The 23,508-nt window shown below is 41.9% G+C and overlaps 1 protein-coding gene across 1 annotated transcript in view; it reads left to right on the top strand.

The window, feature by feature from the left end:
- The window catches only part of FAM168B (family with sequence similarity 168 member B), a 149,637-nt gene that overhangs the window by 100,001 nt on the left and 26,128 nt on the right, over positions 1-23,508 (top strand). The gene's annotated exons all lie outside the window — the stretch shown is intronic.

Below are 23,508 nucleotides of genomic sequence, written 5' to 3'. Positions count from 1 at the left end.
TTGCTGATAGCCATTCTGACAGGTATGAGATGGTACCTCATTGTCGTTTTGATTTGCTTCTCTCGGATGATTAGTGACTTTGAGCATGTTTTCATATGTCTCTTGGCCTTCCTTATTACTTCTTTTGAAAAGTATTTAGGTCCATTGCCCATTTTTTGATTGGGTTGTTTATCTTCCTTTTGTTAAGTTGTATGAGTTCCCTATAAATGTTGGAGATTAAACCCTTATCAGAGATAACATTGGCAAATATGTTCTTCCATGCAGTGGGCTTTCTTGTTGTTTTGTTGATGGTTTCTTTTGCTGTGCAGAAGCTTTTTATTTTGATGTAGTCCTATTTGTTTATTTTCACTTTACTAGTCGTTTTCATTGCCCTTGGAGTTGTATCGGTGAAGAAATTGCTTCGGCATATGTCTGAGATATTGCTGCCTGTGGATTCTGCTAATATTTTTATGGTTTTCCGTCTTACGCTTAAATCCTTTATCCATTTTGAGTTTATTTTTCTGTATGTGTAAGTTCGTGGTGCAGTTTCATTTTTTTGCAAATATCTGACCAAATTTCCCAACACCATTTATTGAAGAGACTGTCTTGACTCCATTATATGTTCTTGCCTCCTTTGTCAAATATTAACCCTTTGCACTCGCTTGCTTTTTTGTCGATTCCTTTAATCTAATGCTAACCGTGTTGAGTCATACTCGACATCCGAGTGCAAAAGGTTAATTGAGCATAGTGGTTTGTGTTGATTTCTGGGCTCTGTATTATATTCCATTGGTCTGTATGTCAGTTCTTGAGCTAATACCAGGCAGTTTTGAGAACAGTGGCTTTGTAATACAGCTTCATATTTGGTATTGAGATCCCTCCTACTTTGTTTTTCTTTTTTCAGGATTGCTGCAACTATTCTGGGTCTTTTTTTATTCCAGATGAACTTTTGGAGAGTTCATTCTAGATCTGTGAAATATGCTGTTTGTATTTTAATGGGGAGTGCATTGAATCTATAGATTGCTTTGGGTATTATGGACATTTTAATGACGTTGGTTCTACCAATCCATGAACACAGTTATGTTCTTCCATCTGTTTATGTCAGGCGTCCTCAAACTACGGCCCACAGGCCACATCTGGGTGTTTTTGCTGTTTAGTTTTTTTTACTTCAAAATAAGATATGTGCAGTATGCATAGGAATTTGTTCATAGTTTTTTTTTAAACTATAGTCCGGCCCTCCAATGGTCTGAGGGACAGGGAACTGGCCCCCTGTTTAAAAATTTGAGGACCCCTGGTTTATTTCTTTCTCTATCTCTTCTTCAACATCCTGTAGTTTTCTGAGTATGGGTCTTTTACTTCCTTAGTTAAGTTTATTCCTAGGTATCTTATTTTTTTGTGTGCAATGATACATGGGATTTTTTTTTTCTCTTTCTGTAAATTCACTATTGGTGTATAAAAATTTCATCGATTTCTTGGCTTTAATTTTGTATCCTGCTACATTGCTGAATTCATTTATTAACTAATAATTTTTTGATGGAGTCTTTAGTGTTTTCTATGTACAGTATCATGTCATCTGTGAATAATGACAATTTTATTTGTTCTTTTCCAATTTGGATGTCTTTTATTTCTTTTTCTTGTCTGATTGTTGTGGCTAGCACTTCCAGTACTATGTTGAACAGGTGTGGTGAAAACGGGCATCCCTGTCTTGTTCCTGTTCGTAAGGGAAATGGTTTTAGTTTTTGCCCATTGAGTTTGATGTTGGTTGTAGGTTTGTCATATAAGACTTGTATTACGTTGTGGTATAATCCTTCTATTCCTACTTTGCTGAGCGTTTTGTCAAATGCCTTTTCTGTATCAATTGATATGATTATGTGATTTTTGTCTTTCAATTTGTTTATGTGATGTATCACGTTTTTTGATTTGCAGGTATTGTACCAGCCTTGCATTCCTGGAATAATTCCCCCTTGGTCGTGCTGTATGATCTTTCTAGTATAATGCTGGATCCGGTTTGCTAGAATTTTGTTGAGGATTTTAGTATCTATGGTTGATTTTAGCATTAGGGATATTGACCTGTAATTCTCTTTCATTGTGGTGTCTTTATCTGGTTTTGGGATTACGGTAATGCTGGCTTCATAGAATGAGCTTGGAAGTGTTCCTTGCTCTTGAATTTTTTTTGGAATAATCTGCAAAGGATTAGTTTTAGTTCTTCTTTGAATGTTTGTTAAAATTCCCCTATGAAGCCATCTGGTCCAGGTCTTTTGTTTGCTAGAAGCTTTTTGATTACTGTTTCATATTCATCTGTAGTTATCAGCCTATTCAGGTTTTTTTATTCTTCCTGATTGACTTTTGGAAGCTTGGATTTTTCTAGGAATGTGTCCATTTCGTCAAGGTTGTCCAGTTTGTTGGAGTAGACTTGTTCGTAGTATTTTTTTTTTACAGTCCTTTGTATATCTGTGGCATCAGTTGTTACTTCACCTCTTTCATTTCCTATTTTGTTTATTTGGGTCTTCTCTCTTTCTTTCTTGGTGAGCCTGGCTAGAGGTTCATCATTTTGTTTATCCTTTCAAAGAACCAGCTATTGGTTTTATGATCTTTTTGTTTTTGTTTTTGTTTTTGTTTTGTCTCTATGTCATTTATTTCTGCTCTGATATTTATTATCTCCTTCCTTTTGTTCACTCTGGGCTTTTCTTGTTGCTCTCTTTCTAATTATATAAGTTGCAAGGTTAGATAATTTATTACCATTTTTTCTGATTTTTGGGGTAGGCTTGTAGAGCTATGAACTTCCCTCTCAGGATTGCTTTCATTGTGTCCCATAGATTTTGGATTGTTGTTTTTTCATTTTCATTTGTTTCCAGGTGCGTTTTAATTCTTCTCTGATCTCTTTGTTATCCCAATCATTGTTTAATAGCATGTTATTTAGCTCCAAGTGTTTGATTTTTTTTCAGTTTTTATTGTAGTTGATTTCTAATTTTATGCCATTATGATCTGAGAAGATGCTTGTTATGATTTCTATCTTCTTGAATTTGAAGAGACTTTGCCTGTGTCCTAATATGTGGTCTATCTTTGAAAATGTCCTGTGTGCACTGGAGAAGAATGTATATTCTGTGGCTTTGGGGTGAAATGTTCTGAATATATCAATTAATTCCATCTGTTTTAGTGAGTCATTTATGATTGCTGTTTCTTTGCTGATTTTTTTGTTTAGAGGATTTATCCAGTAGTGTCAGTGGGATATTAAAGTCCCCTACTATGACTGTATTTCTGTTGTTGATCTCTCCCTTGATATATTCCAGGAGTTGTTTTATGTATTTGGTTTCTCCTATAGTGTGTGCATATATGTTTACCAGAGTTATATCTTCTTGTTCAATTGCTCCCTTTAGTACTATGTAGTGGCCTTCCTTATCTCTTGTTATGGCGTTTTCTTTGAGGTCTATTTTGTCAGATGTAAGTATTGCAACCACAGCTTTTTTCTCATTTCCATTTGCCTGAAAAATTTTCTTCCATCCCTTCACTATCAATCTTTGTGAATCCTTTGTTCTGAGGTGGGTCTCTTGCAGACAGCAAATATATGGGTCATGTTTTCTTTTCAATTCAGCTACCCTATGTCTTTTGATTGGAGCATTTAATCCATTTAAGTTTAATGTTATTATTGATAAGTACTTGTTTGTCACCATTTTTATCATTATGCTTGTATTCCTTCTTGCCTTCATATTTCTTCTTTTTACAGCATTCTCTTTAGCATTTCTTTCATTGCTGGCTTGGTGGTAATAAACTCTCTTAGCCTTTTTTTTTTTTTTTTTTGGTCTGTGAAGCTCCTAATTCCACCTTCAATTTTGAATATAACCTTGCTGGGTATAGTATTCTTGGATTCAGTCCCTTGCTTTCACTTTGTACATTTCATTCCATTCCCTTCTGGCCTGGAGTGTTTCTGTTGAGAAATCAGTTAATATTCTAATGGGAGATCCCTTGTAGGTAACTTTCTGTCTCTCTCTGGCAGCATTTAAGATTCTTACCTTTTCGTTGTTGTTTGCCAGTGTAATTATGGTGTGTCTTGGTGTTCGTCTTTTTGGCCTTATCTTGTTTGGGACTCTGTGCTTCTTTGACTTGTGTGGATTTTTTCTTGTCAATATCAGAGAAATTTTCTGTCATTATTTTTTCAAACGGATTTTCTATTCCTTGCTCTGCTTCCTCTCCTTCTGGTACCTCTATTATGTGGATGGTGTTTCGTTTTGTGTTGTTCCAAAGCTCCCTTAGGCTCTCCTCTTGCTTTTTAAGTTTTCTTTCCAGTCCTGCTGTGTGTGTGTTTTTTTTCCTACCTTGTCTTCTAATTCGCTGATGTGGTCCTCACCTTCTTCTAGTCTACTCTTTAAGCCTCCCATTTTGTTCTTTATTGCAACTATGTCATTCTTCATTTCCTCTTGGTTTCTTTTTATGTTGGTGACATTCTCATTCAGCTCCTTATAATTCTCATTGAGTTGTGTTTATTTGTCATCCAGCTGTTTGAGCATCCTTATAACCATTACTCTGAATTCTGTCTCTGACATGTTACTTGCCTCCATTTCATTTAACTCCCTTTCTGGTGCTTTCTTTTTCTTTCCTTTGGGGATTGCTTTTATTGTCTACACGTGTTTTGCTGTAATGCTTTAATTGTTTCTGTGTCCTATATCCAACTGTTTTGCTACCCAGGTTCTTTTATGGATGATGGTAGTGGTGTTATCTCTCATGTCTCCTGGGCTTGGTAATCTAGCCAAGCTTCCTAGTTGAGTTATTTGGGTTCTCTTGATGTAGTTGGATCTTGAATGTCAGTTTCTTATTCGTGGATGAAATCTCGTCACAGTTTTGCAATGTGACTTACCCCCAGCTTTGTTGTGCAAGCTGTTTTTGATGTGATTGTGGTTCCGGCTCTTCTAGAAAAGGTTGTCTGAGGTCTCACTGATATGTGCTCATTTTTGGTTTCCAGAGTTCATGGCTTGGGAGGAAGGAGTCTCGGGGCTGATCCTCAGGAACTGTGACTTTGGCCAGTGTGGTGTGACTCTTGATGGCTTAGCATCACAATGCAACTCACTACTTGTGGGGCCAAGAGCCTGTGGGGGGTGGGTGTTTCGTAGCCTGTGTTTGAGGCAGTGGGACTCTTGCCAAAGTGATTTCCCTCTCTGAATCATGAAAGGGTTCAGGTTCCAGTAGCTGGGGGTGTGGGAATCTCAAGGTCTGTGGCTGAAAATAATGTGAGCTTGTCCTGGGAGGCAAGTCCTTAGTAACTCACCAAGCTGTCCAGTGGTAGGTAGCCAGGAGGGCGATGTTCTGGATCCTGGTGAGGGAGTCGTATGCCCTTGGTTGGAGAGGCATATATGTCCACGGGCAGTACACAGAGGGCCCCAGGAGCCGTCTGCAAGGGGTGTGTGCTTGTGGTGTCCACATGCTGGATCAGAGTGTTTGTGGTGTGCTACCAGCCCCATCAAGGGAGAGGTCCCAGTTTATGCTTCAGGTTATGTTCTCCCTTGGTTGGATATGGACGCCCAATGGCTGCTTACAGAGGTGCCAATGTCCATCTGCTGGGGCAGTGAGCTCAGGGTGCCTTTGTGTTGGAGAGGCGGTACCGCAGGGACTGAATGCCAGGGGCCAGAGTTGTGCCTTGCGGCAGCTCAGAAAAGCACCCAGTGGCCTCCTGCTGGGGCTGTGGGCTCTGGGGGCTTGCGCAGAGTGCGCCTAGTAGCAGCTAACAGGGGCACCTGTGGTGCATTTGCCAGTGTGGCACTCTGATGCATTCTGAGGGGACCCTGGCACTGAAGCCGCATGACCGAGGTGTCTGGGCAGGTATCCAGGATGAATGAATTCAGAATTTCCACTGCGGGGCAGTGCGCCCTTGTTTGTGTAAGAGCGCACCTAGCGGGAGCTCACAGCGGCATCCGAGAGCTGCCTGTGGAGTGGTGGGCTCAGGAGGCCTGTGCGCTGGAATAGAGTGACTGTGGTGTCCAGTGGTCTGCCGCTGGGGAGGGGGAAGTTGCACTCACTGCTGTGGGAGCCGTACACCTTTGGAGGTGGAGGTCCTAGGGTCTGCAGGTCTGTGGGTGGGGCAGCAGGATTTTGGCTGGAGTGGCTGAAGGGTTGCAGGCAGTGTCCAAGGCCTGTCTGGATGGTGGTGTTGATGAGTTTCTGGAAGAGGCCACTCACCCCATCAAGATGGCGTGGGCTCCATGCCCGAGTCCCACAGCCTGGGCAGTGTCCACAGCAGTGGTAGGTGCTTCCTGTCCAGGAGAGTCTAGTCTGCCAGCCCCTGCTACTCCTGCTGGATTTAACTGTCCCCCACTCATTTACACACATACCACACACATCCACACACTCTTCTTTCACCCCCTCACTCACATCCTCTCCCTCACCTCCATCCTGCCAGCCGCCATCTTCCCTCTCTCTGGTTGATTCTTATATGTGCCCTGACCAGGGAATCAAACCCACAACCTTGGCATATTGGTTTGACACTGTGCAACTGAGCTACCTGGCCAGGGCACACTTAGGTTTTAATTGACTGGGAGACATGTTTGCTTTCCTTGAGTGTGGATATATAGTAATGTAATATTCATGCCTATATAAAAAACAAAAAATAACATAATCTGGTGATTATTAGGACATAGCTTATAGTTATAAGAATAAGCAGTAAGGTAATATAAAAGCCATTGCAATAATTAGTAGAAGTAGTGTGTCACTAAATTTCCAACATTATATTGTGAAAATTTCAAATATACAGAGAAGATGAAAAAATTCACAGTTATTATTTGCATGTGGACTGCCAAAATTCTACACTTAAACTTTTAAAAAACAACTTTTAAAGTTAATGTTTTACTTGTTTCATATATATATATATATTCCTCCATCCATCCTTCAGCCCATCTTGTTTGATGTGTTTCAAAGTAAGTTGTGGACCTCAGTGCATGTCATCCCATTTACTATATTGTGTGTTGTTAATATTGGTTTGCAATTCTTTTTGGGTTTTGTTTTTAAATGAAATTTACATATATGAGATGAATAAATTTTAAGTGTACTGTTCATTGCATTTTGACAGATGTATACACATGTAGCTTCTTGGAGCCATCCCTTATCTTCAACAAAGCATACATATGAGACAGAGTGTTTATAAAAGGCATTTCAGATGATGATGAGACCTAGAGCCAGTGGAGGGATTTCTGTAGCGGTGGGCCTCAGGCCTCTGTTAGAAGCAAAGAAAGACATCACAGGTTGGCCTGTCATTGGTTGTGAGTAAAGGACTTCACCTTTTTTCAGGAGATTTGGTGGGCCAGAAGAATACTTCTGAATCACAGAACCTCTTTGGAGGAGTGTAGGCCTAGATCTCCCTCACTTTGGTTTTATTTACACTGTATCCTTAGAAGCTTGTTCAGATTGGCTGATTTTTCTTTTCTTCCTTCCAAGTTCTAAGCTCTTTCTGCAGTTTGAACAGTGACAAAATGGTCATGGACTTTCTTATTAGGAATACCGATTGTTTTTTTGAGGCTCTGTTTTCTCCAATGAATTTATTGCTTATGTGTTTTTATTTTATATTCAACTTCTAGGGGCAGTCAGGGGGCCTCTCTCTACTTGTCCTTTCAGCACATGCATGACTGTTTTGTGGGAGTTTTTCTGGCTGGCTTTGATCCTCTCAGTTGTGTGTCACCATCTGAGGGCATTATAATTTTTTCACCTTGTTTATTATAAAATTTTAAAAATATATACAGAAAATTTGAGAAAATGTTATAGTGCATGCCCACAGTACCCACTACCTAGATTCATCAGTTATCATTTTGTAATATTTGCTTTGTCTACTATATAAAAATGAATGTGTATATTTTTTATTGTTTGTTTTTCTGCAGAATTGAGTCAATTCACAGTTGTATTCTTTGTGGCTCTTGTCCTATGGAATTCAGTGTGGCTCTTCTGCATGATCATAATACCATTATAACACTTAGAAACAATAATTCTAATTTTATTTAATAGTTCATATTTTAAATTGCCCAGTTGTCCCCCATTTAAAAAAAAATTGGAACCACGATCTATTCAACATTTATATGTTGAATTTGTTTTAAAGTTGAATTTGTCTCATTTCTTTTAAACCTTTTAAAAAATACTTTGACTTAAAAAGACTTTGTATTATGAAAAACTTGAAATATATACACAAGTACACAGCAATATGGTGTCTACTTGCCCACCAGTCACCTAGCTTTAGCAGTTATTTGCTTATAGCTGATCTTTATCATCTGTATTCCAATCACGTTCCCCGATATTATTCTTCCTCATTTTAATTTTATTTTTTATTTATTCTTAAGTTTTATTTTATTGTTTAAAGAATTACATATAGTATTACATATGTCTCCTTTTCCCTCCATTAACCTCCCCACAGCCAGCCACGCTACTCCCCACCCCCGGCACATGCCCTCACCTCCCTAGTGTCTGTGTTCATTGGTTATGCTTATATGCATGCATACAAGTCCTTTGGTTGATCTCTTTCCTTCACCCCCAACCCTTCCCCTGTCTACCCACTGAAGTTTACCAGTCTGTTCCATGCTTCTTTGACTCTGTATCTATTTTTGTTCATCAGTTTATAATGCTCATTATATGCCACAAATGAGTGAGATCATGTGATATTTCTCTTTTACAAACTGGCTTATTTCACTTAACATAATGCTCTCCAGGTCCTTCCATGTTGTTGTGAATGGTAAGAGTTCTTTCTTTTTTACAGTAGCGTAGTATTCCATTGTGTAGATGTACCACAGTTTTTTAATCCACTCATCTGCTGATGGGCATTTAGTTTGTTTCCAAATCTTAGATATTGTAAATTGTGCTGCTATGAACATAGGGGTGCATATGTCTTTTCTGATTGGTGTTTCTGGTTTCTTGGGATATATTCCTAGAAGTGGGATCACTGGGTCAAAAGGGAGTTCCATTTTTAGTTTTTTTGAGGAAACTCCATACTGTTCTCCACAGTGGCTGCACCAGTCTGCATTCCTACCAGCAGGGCACGAGGGTTCCTTTTTCTCCACATCCTCGCCAGCACTTGTCATTTGTTGATTTGTTGATGATAGCCATTCTGACAGTTGTAAGATGATATCTCATTGTCATTTTGATTTGCATCTAACGGATGACTAGTGACTTAGAGCATTTTTTCATATGTCTCTCGGCCTTCTGTATGTCAATTTTTGAAGGTGTGTATTTAAGTCCTTTGCCCATTTTTTGATTGGATTGGTTATCTTCTTTTTGTTAAGATGTACAAGTTCCCTATAAATTTTGGAGGTTAAACCCTTATTGGAGATAACATTGGCAAATATGTTCTTCCATGCAGTGGGCTTTCTTGTTGTTTTGTTGATGGTTTCTTTTGCTGTGCAGAAGATTTTTATTTTGTTGTAGTCCCATTTATTTATTTTCATCTTAGTTTCTATTGCCCTAGGAGCTGTATCGGTAAAGATATTGCTATGACATATGTCTGATATTTGGCTGCCTATGGATTCTTTTAAAAGTTTTATGGTTTCCCATGTTAAGTTTAAGTTTCTTATTCATTTTGAGTCTATTATTGTGTATGGTGTAAGTTGGTGGTCTAGTTTTATCTTTTGGCATGTATCTGACCAATTTTCCCAACACTATTTATTGAAGAGACTTTCTTGATTCCATTGTATGCTGTTGCCTCCTTTCTCAAATATTAATTGAGCATAATAGCTTGGGGTTGATTTCTGGGTTCTTCGTTCTGTTCCATTGGTCTATATTTCTGTTCTTGTGCCAGTACCAGGCAGTTTTGAGAACAGTGGCTTTGTAATATAATTGATATCTGGTATTGTGATCCCTCCAACTTTGTTCTTCTTTTTCAAGATGGTGCAGCTATTCAGGGTCTTCTTTTATTCCATATGAATATTTAGAGCATTTGTTCTAGGTCTGTGAAATATGCCGTTGGTATCTTAATGGGAATTGCATTGAATCTACGGGGCAGCAACTGCTGCTAGGACATTTTAATGATTTTGATTCTATCAATCCATGAACACGGTATATTCTTTCTTTTGTTTATATCTTCCTCTATCACTTTTTTCAACATCATGTAGTTTTCCAAGTACAGGTCTTTTACGTTTATTCATAGGTATCTTCATTTTTTTTGTTGCAATGGTAAATGGGATTTTTTGTTTGTTTGTTTTGTTTTTCTTTCAGTGAGTTCAGTATCCTATATAATAAAAGGCTAATATGCAAATTTACCAAATGGCAGGACAACCGAACAACTGGTCGCTATGACGTGTGCTTACCACCAGGGTCTGTGCACAGAACATGGCAGGTGTTGGCAGCAGGCAGCAGAGCGCGGAACATGGCTTGCGTCAGCCACAGCAGGATGGTGGAGCAGGTGAGCGGGGTGTCAGACCAAGGCAGGGCATCGGTCGCTGTCATCGGGTTGAGACACTGGTGGTTCCTGAAAATTCTTTGCTCCCTCCCGTGCACCGCGTTCTCACCTGGTGCTCACATCTACTGCTGGCACTGGCCCCGCTTGCACTCGCTACTGTCGCTGGAGTCGCCGCTTCTGTGCAGCACTGGCCCTGATCACTTGGTGCCAACCGTGGGTGCGAGCTGCGTCTTCTGGCACCTATCGCCCCTCAGGGCTTCTCCAACTCCCCCTGCTCCTGAGGGGCTATCAAGGCCAGCAGCCGCCTCTCATACCTTCTGCCCGTGACGGCCATGCTTGTACCCACTGCCGGTGCCAGAGACACCGCTTGCACCTGCTGCCGGGGCCGTCACCGGTCTCGATTGCTCCTGAGGGCTTCTCCACCTTCCCCTGCTCCTGAGGGGTGATGGAGGCAGCAGCCACCACTAGCACCTGCTGATGGCACTGGTCCCACTCACACCTGCTGCTGGCGCCGGCCACAATTGCTTCATGCCTTCAGCGGGTGTCAGCAGGGCTGGCACTGTCAGCGCATGGGAGCGATGGCAGTGGTAGCTGGGCAGCCAGCAGATGGGATTAGGGGTGGCAGTGGGAGGCGCCAGGCAGGGACACGGAGGATGGGCCGAGACCTGCCCCTGTGCCCACCGCAGCCTTGTGTCCCATAGTTGTATTCAAGGTGCATGAATTCGTTCACTGGGACCCTGGTTGGTATATAAAAAAGACATAGAATCCTGACTGTTAATTTTGTATCCTGCTACGATGCCGAATTCATTTATTAAATCAAGTAGTTTTTTGATGGAGTCTTTAGGTTTTCTATGTACAATATCATGTCGTCAGCAAATAATGACAGTTTTACTTCTTCTTTTCCAATTTGAATGCCTTTGATTTATTCTTCTTGTCTCATCGCTATGGCTACTACTTCCTGTACTGTGTCAAATAGGTGTGGTGAGAGTGGGCATCCCTGTCTTGTTCCTGTTTTTAGGGAAAATGGTTTTAGATTTTGCCCATTAAGTTTGATGTTCACTGTGGGTTTGTCATATATGGCTTTCATTATGTTAAATTATGATCCTCTATTTGAACCTTGCTGAGCATTTTTATCAAGAAAGGCTGTTGGATTTTGTCAAATGCTTTTTCTGTATCAATTGATATGATTATATGGTTTTTATCTCTCAGTTTGTTTATGTGATGTATCACATTTATTGATTTGTGGATATTGTACCATGCTTGCATCCTCGGCATAAATCCCACTTGGTCATGTGTATGATCTTTCTAATGTGATGCTAGATCAGATTTGTTAGTAATTTTTTGAGGATTTTAGCATCTTATGTTCATCGGAGATATTGGCCTGTAATTCTCTTTTGTTGTAGTGGCTTTATCTGATTTTAGGATTAGTTTAATGCTGGCTTCATAGAAAGAGCTTGGAAGTGTTCCTCCTCCTTGAATATTTTGGAGTAGTCTAAAGAGGATAGGTTTTAGTTCTTCTTTGACTAATTGGTAAAACTCCCCTGTGAAGCTGTCTGGTCCAGGTCTTGTTGGAAGTTTTTTGATGACTGCTTTAATTTCCTCCATAGTCATCACCCTATTCAGATTTTTTTATTCTTTCTGATTGAATTTTGGAAGGTCATATTTTTCTAGGAATATGTCCATTTCTCCAAGGTTGGTCCAGTATGTTGGAATAGAGTTGCTCATAGTATTTTTTTTTTACAATCCTTTGTGTTTCTGAGGGGTCTTTTGTTATTTTTCCTCTTTCATTTCTGATTTTGTTTATTTGGGTCATCTCCATTTGCTTCTTGGTGAGCCTGGCTAGAGGTTCATTGATTTGGTCTAGTCTTTCAAAGAACCAGCTCTTGGTTTTGTTGATCTTTTGTATTTTTTTTTATTACTATGTCATTTATTTCTGCTCTGATCTTTTTTTTTTTTTCTTCCTTCTGCTCACTCTGGGCTTTTCTTGTTGCTCTCTTTCTAATTCTTCAAGTTTCAGAGTTAGATAATTTATTACCAGTTTTTCTTCTTTTTTGATGTAGGACTGTAATGCTATGAACTTCACTCTCAGGACTGCTTTCACTGTGTCCCATCGATTTTGGATTGTTGTGTTTTCATTGTAATTTTTTTCCAGGATGTTTTTTTTTTTCTTATTTTATCTCTTTGGTTGCTCAATCATTATTTTATAGCAAGCTATTTAGCCTGCAAGTGTTTGATTTTTTTCATTGTTTTTATTGAAGTTGATTTCTAGTTTTATGCCATTGTGATCTGAGAAGATGCTTGATATGATTTTGCCTTCTTGAATTTGGAGAGACTTTGCCTGTGTCCCAACATGTGGTCTATCTTTGAAAATTTCCCATGTGCACTTGAGAAGAATATATATTCTGTAGCTTTGGGGTAAAATGTTCTCAAGATGTCAATTAAGTCCATCTTATCTAGTGAGTTGTTTAGGAGTCCCGTTTCTTTGCTAATTTTTTTTTTGTCTAGAGTGTTTATCCAGTGATGTTAATGAGGTATTAAAGTCTCCTACTATGATTGTATTGCTGTCAGTCTCTCTCCTGATATCTTCCAGAAGTTTCTTTTATGTGTTTGGGTACTCCTGCATTGGGTGCATATATGTTTACTAGAGTTATATCTTCTTGTTGTATCGATTCCTTTAGAATTATGAAGTGAACTTCCTTGTCGCTCGTTATGGCCTTCACTTTTAGGTCTATTTTGTCAGATAGAAGTATTGCTACCCCAACTTTTTTCTCATTTCCATTTGCCTGAAAAATATTTTTCCATCCCTTCACTTTCAGTCTGTGTGAGTCCCTTGTTCTGATATGGGTCTCCTGTAGACAGCATATACAGTATATCGGTCATGTTTTCTTATCCATTCAGCCACTTGATGTCTTTTGATTGGAGCATTTAGTCCATTTATGTTTAAGGTTATTATTGATAAGTACTTGTTTATAGTCATTTTTATTTTTTATGCCTGTGTTCCTTCTTCCCTTTCTATTTCTTCTTTTTACAACAGTCCCATTAGCATTGCTTGCATTGCTGGCTTGGTAGTGATAAACTCCCTTAGCCTCTTTTTGTCTGCAAAGCATCTGATTTTGCCTTCAATTTTGAATGATAACCTTGATGGATAGAGTATTCTTGAATTCAGTCCTTTGCTTTGCATCACTTTGTATACTTCATTCTATTGCCTCCTGGCTTAATATGTTTCAGTTGAGAAATCATTTGATAATCTAATGGGAGATCCTTTTTAGGTAACTCTGTCTTGCAACCTTTAAGTTTCTTTCTTTGTCATTCACGTTTGCCATTGTAAATACAATGTGTCTTGTTGTGGGTGTTTTTGGGTTCATCTTGTTTAGGACTCTGTGCTTGTGTGACATTTTTCTTCCCCATTCCAGGGAAGTTTTCTGTCATATGTCTTCAAATAGGTTCTCTAGTCCTTGCTGCTCTTCTTGTCCTTCTGGCACCCCTATTATACATATGTTACTTTGTTTCATGTTGTCCCAAAGCTCCACGGGCTCTCCTCTTGCTTTTTTTTTCTTCTTTTTCTGCAATTACTGTTTGGATTGGGCTTGTTTCTCTACTTTATTTTCTAATTCAATAATTCAGTCCTCCATCGGTTTTTGAGCTGTCTATTACTCTGAATTATTTTTCTGACATAGTAGTAGCCCTGTGCACAAATCCTGCACCAGTAGGTCGCTGCTGCCCTCCTGTAGCTCCCCGTTCGCTGCCCCACCCTCCTATAGCTCCCCCTGCCTCTGTCCCCTCAACCCCCCATTATAGCTTGTTGTCATGCCCCCTCCTGTAGATCTCCTCTGCCTGCTTGTAGGTCGCTGCCCCACTCTCCTACAGATCCGTGATCTAGTCGTTATGTGGTCGGTCGTTATGCCTCAGGGCGTAATGGATAATTAACATATTCCTCTCTTTTTTCCATCTAAAAAAAATCTTTATTGTTCAGATTATTACAGATGTTCCTCTTTTTTTCCCCCATAGCTCCCCTCCACCCGGTTTCCACCCCACTCCAGGCCTTCCCCCCTTCACTGACCTCGTCCATAGGTGTATGCTCTTTGTCCAATCTCTTCCCACACCCCCTTCCCCTCGAGAATTGTCAGTCTGCTCCCTTTCCATGCCCCTGATTTTATTACATTCACCAGTCTGTTATGTTTGTCAGGTATTTTATTCACTTGATTTTTAGATTCACTTGTTGATAGATATGTATTTGTTGTTCATAATTTTTATCTTTACCTTTTTCTTCTTCTTCCTCTTCTTAAAGAATATCTTTCAGCATTTCATGTAATACTGGTTTGGTGGTGATGAACTCCTTTAGCTTTTCCTTATCTGTGAAGCTCTTTATCTGCCCTTCAATTCTGAATGATAACTTTGCTGGGTAGAGTAATCTTGGTTATAGGTTCTTGCTATTCATCACTTTGAATATTTCTTGCCACTCCTATCTGGCCTGCATAGTTTCTGTTGAGAAATCAGCTGACAATCGTATGGGTACACCCCTGTTGGTAACTAACTGTTTTTCTCTTGCTGCTTTTAAGATTCTCTCTTTGTCTTTTGCCCTTTGCATTTTAATTATTATGTGTCTTGGTGTGGTCCTCTTTGGATTCCTCTTGTTTGGGGTTCTGTGTGCTTCCTGGACTTGTAAGTCTATTTCTTTCACCAGGTGCAGGAAGTTTTCTGTCATTATTTCTTCAAATAGGTTTTCAGTATCTTGCTCTCTCTCTTCTTCTGGTAACCCCATAATTCTGATGTTGGTACGCTTGAAGTTGTCTCAGAGGCTCCTTACACTATCTTCATATTTGTATGGGGTTTGGAAGTGCCCAGACAAGGTCCAGCTGTGAAGCTAGGCAGGCTGCTGCCACCGGGCCTTGGGCCTTTTTTTGGTAGTTCTGGGGCTGTCTGATACAGTTGCAGTTTGACAGGTTTTAGGCGGAGAAAGGACAGGCCATTCGTATGCAAAAGCCGATGTTCACAGCTTGGGTTGGGTTGTAAATTTGGTGGGGTCTCTGGGAATCACCAGGGTAGAGCAAACAGCAATGGCTGCCAGTCAGCCCTGCACTGGAGAGATCCCTGGGTCTCCACGTCCCACAGCCCTGAGCAGGAACAACGATCGCTTTGAGCACCTCTTAGAGAAAGCTGCCCTCGCGTTCCTGTCCTGATGCCAGACAGTCCAGGTTCTCCTGTATGTCTGGGTCCCGCCTAGTCTCACCCGGAATTGGCATTCAGAGCAAGCGGGAGCTTGTATCTCCCTCCCGATTAAAAGATCAGCACATCCAGGTGCCCGCACTTTCCGCGCCTCTGCACCTCTTATCAGTCTCATTGTGCTTTCTTCACCTCTCTAGTTGTGGGACTTCCACCCAGCTTTCCCGCTGTTCTTCTTTTTAGTTGTAATTTTGATGTGGTTGTGAGTGGCAGCAAATATAGTTGTTTACCTATGCTGCCATCTTGGTTCTCCTCCTATATTCCTCTCTTTTTTATATAGGACTAGAGGCCCAGTGCATGAAAATTCATGCACTGGGAGGTGGCCTGCCCCTTTTCACAGTCTGGGAGCCCTCAGGACGGGAGGTGACCCTGTGATCAGGGAAAGCCGATGCCCCCATCACACCTCTGCTGCTGCCACTGCCGGCAACGCAAGCCTTGGGCGGCCCTACTTGCCTGAGCCTTAGTCAGTGGGGGTTGCAGGAGGATCTGAGGCCCCCAGCGTGGCTGAGGGGACTCTGGCAGCAGGCGTGCAGAACGGCTGGCCCCGGCTGAGGAATGGAAGATACTCTCAACGACATGAGTTATAACTTCCAGTTTATTGGATATCACAGTCAGGCTTCAGCTTCCAGGGAGGGAGGAAGATAGTGATGGGCAGCTTGTTGGGGGATCCTGGGGGAGCTGTCAGTAGGTGGGGGATGCAGGAGGACCCGAGGCCCCCGGTGGGGCTGAGGGGACTCTGGAGGTAGGCACATGGAGCAGCTGGCCCTGCCCCCACTCTGGCACTGCCAGCTTGTGATGGTGTGACGGTCAATTTGCATATTATCTATTTTTAAAAAATATATATTTTATTGATTTTTTACAGAGTGGAAGGGAGAGAGATAGAGAGCTAGAAACATCGATGAGAGAGAAACATCGATCAGCTGCCTCCTGCACACTCTCCAATGGGGATGTGCCCGCAACCAAAGTACATGCCCTTGACTGGAATCGAACCCGGGACCCCTCAGTCCACAGGCCGATGCTCTATCCACTGAGCCAAACCTGCCAGGGCCATATTATCTCTTTATTATATAGCATTACATGTCTCTGTTTCATTAAGTTTCTCTTTTGGCTATTCCTCTTTTTCTTTCCTTTGGGCATTGTGTCTTTGTCTCCCCCGTTTGCTATCACCAAAAGGTTCAAGTGCCAATTTGTGGGGCATCGAGCTTTAGTGGTGGGCTTGCTTGGTGCATGGATCACGCCAAGAGTCATGGGAGAGGTCAGAGACTGAGACGCCTGATTGCTGTGGATCGGTGGTAGCCCCACTTGTCCCAAAGAATCAGAATCATGGGCTCTTCAGAGCCGGATGGCCAGGCCGTGGCGTGTTGGCAGCAGCCCCGTGCTAGAGGCAGAGTCATGGGTGCACTTGGGGTGGGTGGCGTGACCACAGAGGGTCAGCAGCAGCCCTGTGCATGCATGCTGAAAGGCAGAGTTACGGGTGCTTGGGGGACCCAGCAGCAGCCCTGTGCATGTGCGCCCAGATGCAGAGTCAAGGGTGCTTGGGGCTGGCTGGCGCGGCCGCCACTGGTGGGCAGCAGCCCTGTGCGCATGCACCCAGAGACAGTCTAGGGTGTGCTCTGGGGCGGGTGTCACCAATTCTGAGAGGCCGAGTCACGTGCACTCATGGGTTAGTGGAGCAGCTGTCAATTGGTTGGTAGCAGCAGTCCCCTGCACGTGCTGATAGGCAGAGTCATGGGTGCACGTGGGGGCAGGGCGGCCGTTGCCCTGCATGCGAGTGCCGGAATCAGAGTCACTGGTGCTAGGTGGCCGGGTGGCATGGGCGGTGCAGCTGCCATGTGTTGGACGGAGGCCCACTCGTGCGCCTCAGGATGTGTGGGACCATTGCAGCTGGTCAGTGGGAGGGGAATGCGTTCCTGACTCACTGGAGCCTGCTGCTGGGGTGCCTGGAGTCTTGGTGTCCACGGGCCTACAGCTGTGGTAGCAGGTCTTTGTCCAGAGTGAATGTAGGGTCCCCGTTTGTGTCTGAGATCATTCTTGGTGGTGGTGAGACTGGGCTCCCAGTCACAGCCATTCTGCCCTTCAAGATGGCATGGTTTCTGTGCCAGCGCTGGCCACCCGGGAGTGCCTGAAGTAGCAGCGGGGTCTCACCATCCAAGACAGCATGGTCCGCCAGCCCCTGAAAGTCCTGCACAATCTAATTGTCCCTCACTCACACACACACACCACACACGTCCACATACTCCCCTTTCACTCCCTCACTTTCTCACACTCTCGCCTTCTCTGCTCTGGTGCCAGTCGCCATCTCTTTTTCTTTCTCCATGATATTATTTTGAGGTCAATCTCAAACATCATAGTCATCAGTTTTTCAGTATTATCTTTATAAAATAAGTTTTAAGATATATATTATTGTGACACCTAAAAAATAACTAATTCTTCAGTAATGTCAATATTATAATAAGTATTCTAATCTGTGTCGTTAATTTTGTTTTAATCCTTACCTGAAAATATGCTTATTGATTTTAGAGAGAGGGGAAGGGAGAAAAAGAGAGAGAGTAACATCAAAGTGAGAGAGAACAGCGATCAGTTGCTTTCCATCCATATATGCCCTGATCGGGATTGAACACACAGCCTTTTGTATACAGGACACTTCAACCAACTGAGCCACACCAGCAAGGGCCATGACTCTTTAAATCAAACTTTTTTAAAAATGATGAATAAAGAATTCCTTGGTTGCTTTTTTTAACCATATGAAAATTTGGTAGCACCAGAAATTCTAAATGTAATTCTCAAGTTGTTTTTTTGTTTGTTTGTTTGTTTTTAAATTTATTCTTATTGTTGAAAATAGTACAGATGTCCTCTTTTTCCCCCTCATTAGCACCCTCCACCCAGTTCCCGGCCACACTCCTGGCCTTCACTGCACTATTGTTTGTCCGTGCGTTATGCATATATGTTCTTTGGTTAATCTCTTTCTGCCCCCCACCCCCTTCCCTCTGAAACACATCAGTATGTTACATGCTTCAATGTCTCTGGTTCTGTTTTGTTCATCAGTTTATTTTGCTTATTAGATTTCACATATAAATAAGATCATGTAATACTTGTCTTTCACTGTCTGGCTTATTTCATTTAGCATGATACTCTCCAGGTCCCTCCATGCTGTCTCAAAGGGTAAGAGATCCTACCTTTTTACAAAGTTATGTGTATATGCCATTATGTATATATGCCATAGTTTTTTTATCCTTTCATCTACTGATGGGCACTTGGGCAGTCTCCATATCTTAGCTATCTACACTAATAAAAGAGAAAGATGCAAATTGACGGTACCTTCACAATGCCCACCAGCCAATCAGGAGTGAGTATGCAAATTAACTCAACAAAGATGGTGGGTTAATTTGCATACGCAGGCGCTGAGCGGCCAGGGGCAGGGTGGGTTGCTTGCATTCTGCACCACCCCAGCCACTCAGGGCCTCTGGGCAGAGTGGGAAGGCGGGAAGGCGGCTCCAGGGCTGGAGTGAAGGTGGTGCTGGCATTCAGGGAAAGGAAGGCCCATTCTTGCATGAATCTTCTTGCATTGGGCTTCTAGTTGTAAATTACACTGCTATGAACATAAGGGTGCATATGTTTTTTCTGATTGGTAGGCTTCTTAGGATATATTCCTAGCATGGCAGTTCCATTTTTAACTTTTTGAGGAAACTCCACACTGTTTTCCACAGTGGCTACACCAGTCTGCATTCCCCCAGCAGTGACCTAGGGTTCCCTTTTCTTCACATCCTCATCAGCACTTGTTATTTGTTGATTTACTGATTGTAGCCATTCTGGCAGTTGTGATGGATATCTTACTGTCATTTTAATTTGCATCTCTCTGATAATTAGTGATGATGAGCATTTTTAAAATATGTTTCTTGGCCATTTGTATGTCCTCTTTGGAGCTGTATCTATTCAGGGCCTCTTCTCATTTTTTAAATTGGATTGTTTGTCTTCCTTTTATTGAGTTGTATGAGTACTATACTGTATATATTTTGTAAATAAGCCCCTTATCAGATGTATTATTGGCATATATGTTCTCCAATACAGTGGGATCCCTCCCCCCTTTTTTTATTTTGATGCTTTTGCTGTGCAGAAGCTTTTTAGTTTGATGCAGTCCCATTTGTTTATTTTTTCCTTTGTTTCTCTTGCCTTAGGCAATGTATCTGTGAAAATTCTCCTAGGTAAGATGTTTGATACTTTGCTGCCTATATTTTCTTCTAGGATTTTTATAGTTTCATGACTTACATTTAGTCTTTTATCCATTTTGAGTATATTTTTGTATGTGGTGTAAGTTGGTGGCTTTAAACATCAAGTTTTAAGTCTAGCATTTTTTCTCAAAATATTACATAACTAGAGGCCCAGTGTAAGAAAATTGTGCACTGATGCGGTCCCTAGACCTGGCCAGCGATTGAAATGAGAGTGTCTTGTGTGGAAGGGCAGGTCCCAGCTGACCTCAGGGCCCTGGGCACCACCTGGGCCCCAGAGACTCCACATGTCACCTTCCACCTGAGTCACGGCGTCCAAGGCCCCATGTGGAGATGCGGTGAGCATGGCTGGACGCTGCAGACTCGGGTGTAGCGTGGGCCTCTGGGCCGCCCAGCGATGCTGCACGGAAGCCGGGCGGGCTGTGTGCTCTCTCCTGGCTTGCCAGCTCCTGCGTGAACTCACAGGGAGCCCAACCGGCCCCTGTGGTCCCAGCCGCTGTGGCCTGGCTCACCTGGATGAGGCTGCGCAGGTACAGGGAGGGCTCCTCACAGGAAGCCAGCACCTAGCGTGGGGGCTTCCCTGGAGCACGAGTCCTGGCGTCCCGGGAAAGAGTAGTAGGTGGAGTTAGAGTGAGCTGGGTGGACACCCTGCATTCTCACTGCACCTCCATCCCCGTCACCCCCACCCCCAGGTAGCTAGCGAGAGGTCACAGCCCCCCGCCCAGGTGCCGTGGGAGGTTGGTCCCTGCCACCCACCCCCAATTGTCCCAGCCTGGGGCCTGGGCCCGGTCAGGTGATCAGGACCTGCCAGTTGCTGGTTGCAGTCAGTGGGGCAATCGGGACCCCACTCACACCTGCCTTGGCCTGGCGCTGCCCACTCACCTGCTCCGCCATCCCACCGTGGTCCCACTCTTATTGGGGCTCATTGGGTCCGGTAGCTCCACCACTGCGACCTGCTTCTAGTGCCATGTCACTGCCACCTGCCATGTTCCGTGCCGCCCCCTGGTGGTCAGTGCACGTCATAGCAAGCAGTTGAACTCCTAATATGCAAATTGAGGGGACAATTTGCATATTAGGCTTTTATTATATAGGAGGATAGTGAGCAGTTTTATGAATATTTTGATTATATGGCAGTTTTATATAAAAAATGATAACCCTTTAGTTAGGTATGAGTTTAATTACTTGGGAGGATGCAACCAGTGGAAAGAAATGGATTAAGATAAGGAGTGGGAACCACATTTGGTAGTGTTCTTCTATGAGTTAATCCAATGATGCCTTGCTGCAAGATTGTGAGAAGTGAAGAAGGGGAGGGTGGCTTAGGGCAAAGGGCACTATTCAGACACAGTCTTCTCCTTCATCCACAAGGTTCCTTTTCTTTCTTTCTTTTTTTTAAATATATTTTTATTGATTTCGGAGAGTAAGGGAGAGGGACAGAGAGAGATAGAAGCATCAATGATGAGAGAGAATCATTGATTGGCTCTGCTTGTCCCCGACTAGGGATTGAGCCCACAATCAGGGCATGTGTCCTTGACTGGAATCAAACCCGGGACCCTTCAGTCCACAGGCTGATGCTCTATCCACTGAACCAAACTGGCTAGGGCCACAAGGTTCCTTTTCTTGAGACAACTTGACTTCTGCTTTTGCAAGCCAGGACCAAGTCAGTGCTACTCTATTAGTGGTTTGTTTACCTGTGATTTTTCCCTGAAGTCAGAACCTTGTCAAGAGAGCTGGACCTTACCTGATGAGCTGTGTGACAAGGCCTGGACCTGCTCTGGTGCCGTGCTTTCATCACTGTGATTGATTACTAGTCTACCCACCATGCACCAGCATTTCATTTCCTGCTCTGATCTAGCCAATCATTTATGGGAAAAATAGGAGCTGTCACTGAGCCTTCTCCTGCAAATGTCAGTGGATGGTTAGAAATTGATGGCTTTTACATTACCTTTGTCTTTATAATTAAAGAAAATGTTTTCCAACCTTATTATGGTAAAATTGGCATACAAGAAAATTTACATATTTAAAGCTTCAATTTGCTGAGTGTTAATATATACCCAGGAATCCATCACTTTTCTTTTTTATTCCCCTTAAAGACTAGGAGATGAGCAAATAGAGAGAGCCACATTTTAACTGCTTTAGTCTTTAAAATTACTTTTGCAAATCCTAACTGAAAACAGAGCTCCCTTTTAGCTAAGCACTGATATTAAAATTTGGTGTATTGTAATTTGGGCATTGTTTTTACTTACAGTTAACATAGTAGTTAATAAATTTTAAAATAATATAGGAAAACCTTACAGGGTCTTTTCTCTCTCCAGTCAGAAACTAGCTGAGCTTGGACGTTTCTTGGTTTAGCAAAGGAGTCAGGACTCGATGCAGCTAGATCTGTTTGAGTACCTGTTCTGCTACTTTAGGACTATGCAAAGTATTGGGGGTTTAGGGTTAGAATCTTTATCACCACCTTCATAACGAATGCCATGAAAGGTGTTCTAGAGAGTAAATAAGACTACATGGCATTAAGGTCTTAATGAACATAGGCAGACAAAACACAGTTCTGTAAAGGACCTCCAGGAATAACTTGGCCCCTTAGAGAAAAAGGGAGATTTCTTTCAAGGGTTCTTTTAAAACTGTTATATATCCTGGGAGTCATTCATTCTCGTTTAAATTAAAAAAAAAAAAAAAAAAATATATATATATATATATATATATATACACACACACACACACATATATACTTATGTGTATATATATATATATATATATACTTATACTTATGTGTATATATATATATACATAAGTATATACATATATACATATATATACATATATATACATATATACATATATATACATATATATACATATATATATATATATATATATATATATATATGGCCCTAGCCCGTTTGGCCCAATGGATAGAACATCAGCTTGCAGACTGAAGGGTCCTGGGTTCGATTCCTGTCAAAGTCATGTACCTTGGTTGCAGGTTCCCTGGCCCTGGTCAGGGTGTATTCAGGAGGCAACCAATCGATGTGTCTCTCTCACATTGATGTTTCTCTCTGTCTCGCCCTCTCCCTTCCACTCTCTCAAAATCAATGGAAAAATATCCTCAGGTGAGGATTAACAAAAACAAACAAACAAACAAAAACAATATATGTACACTGTTCAACATAATCCAGTAGTATAATTTTAATTTTTAAAATTTTTTATACTCAGCTCATTTTTTACGCTTGATAAATTTATGCATAAATGTTGTAGTGTAACCCCCATTTTACAAAGGATGCCTCAAAAAGTCGAATTATTCAGTCATTTATTAAAAGCCGGCGGCATACGAGGGGCTAAAGCTCCAAATCTCGCAGCCCCGAACAGCTTGCCACATCTGGCTTATATTGGCAGAATATCACAAAGGTATCGATTACATCTTTGGGTCTGGAATGAGGAACCTGTTTCGTGCAAAGCTTTTACAGAAGTGAAATTGAGGAAATTAGTTACCTCAAGTATCCAAGATTCACTGAATCAATAGAAACACATTATCTGGGACCACCTGGGCAATTTAGAATAATTGTGCTGTCCAGATTCTGGGACCACTGAGTCAACCGAAACTCAGTTATCTGTAGCTACTGAGGCAATTTAGGATAATTGAACTGTCCTGGTTCCCAAAAGAATGTGCTTCAATGACTAGTGAGATTACAATCAATGGGATATTCAAACCATCATCAATGGAATATT

The sequence above is a fragment of the Eptesicus fuscus genome, chromosome 8, assembly GCF_027574615.1.
Source record: "Eptesicus fuscus isolate TK198812 chromosome 8, DD_ASM_mEF_20220401, whole genome shotgun sequence".
Lineage (NCBI taxonomy): Eukaryota > Metazoa > Chordata > Mammalia > Chiroptera > Vespertilionidae > Eptesicus > Eptesicus fuscus.
This window is presented reverse-complemented; position numbering and strand designations above follow the sequence as displayed.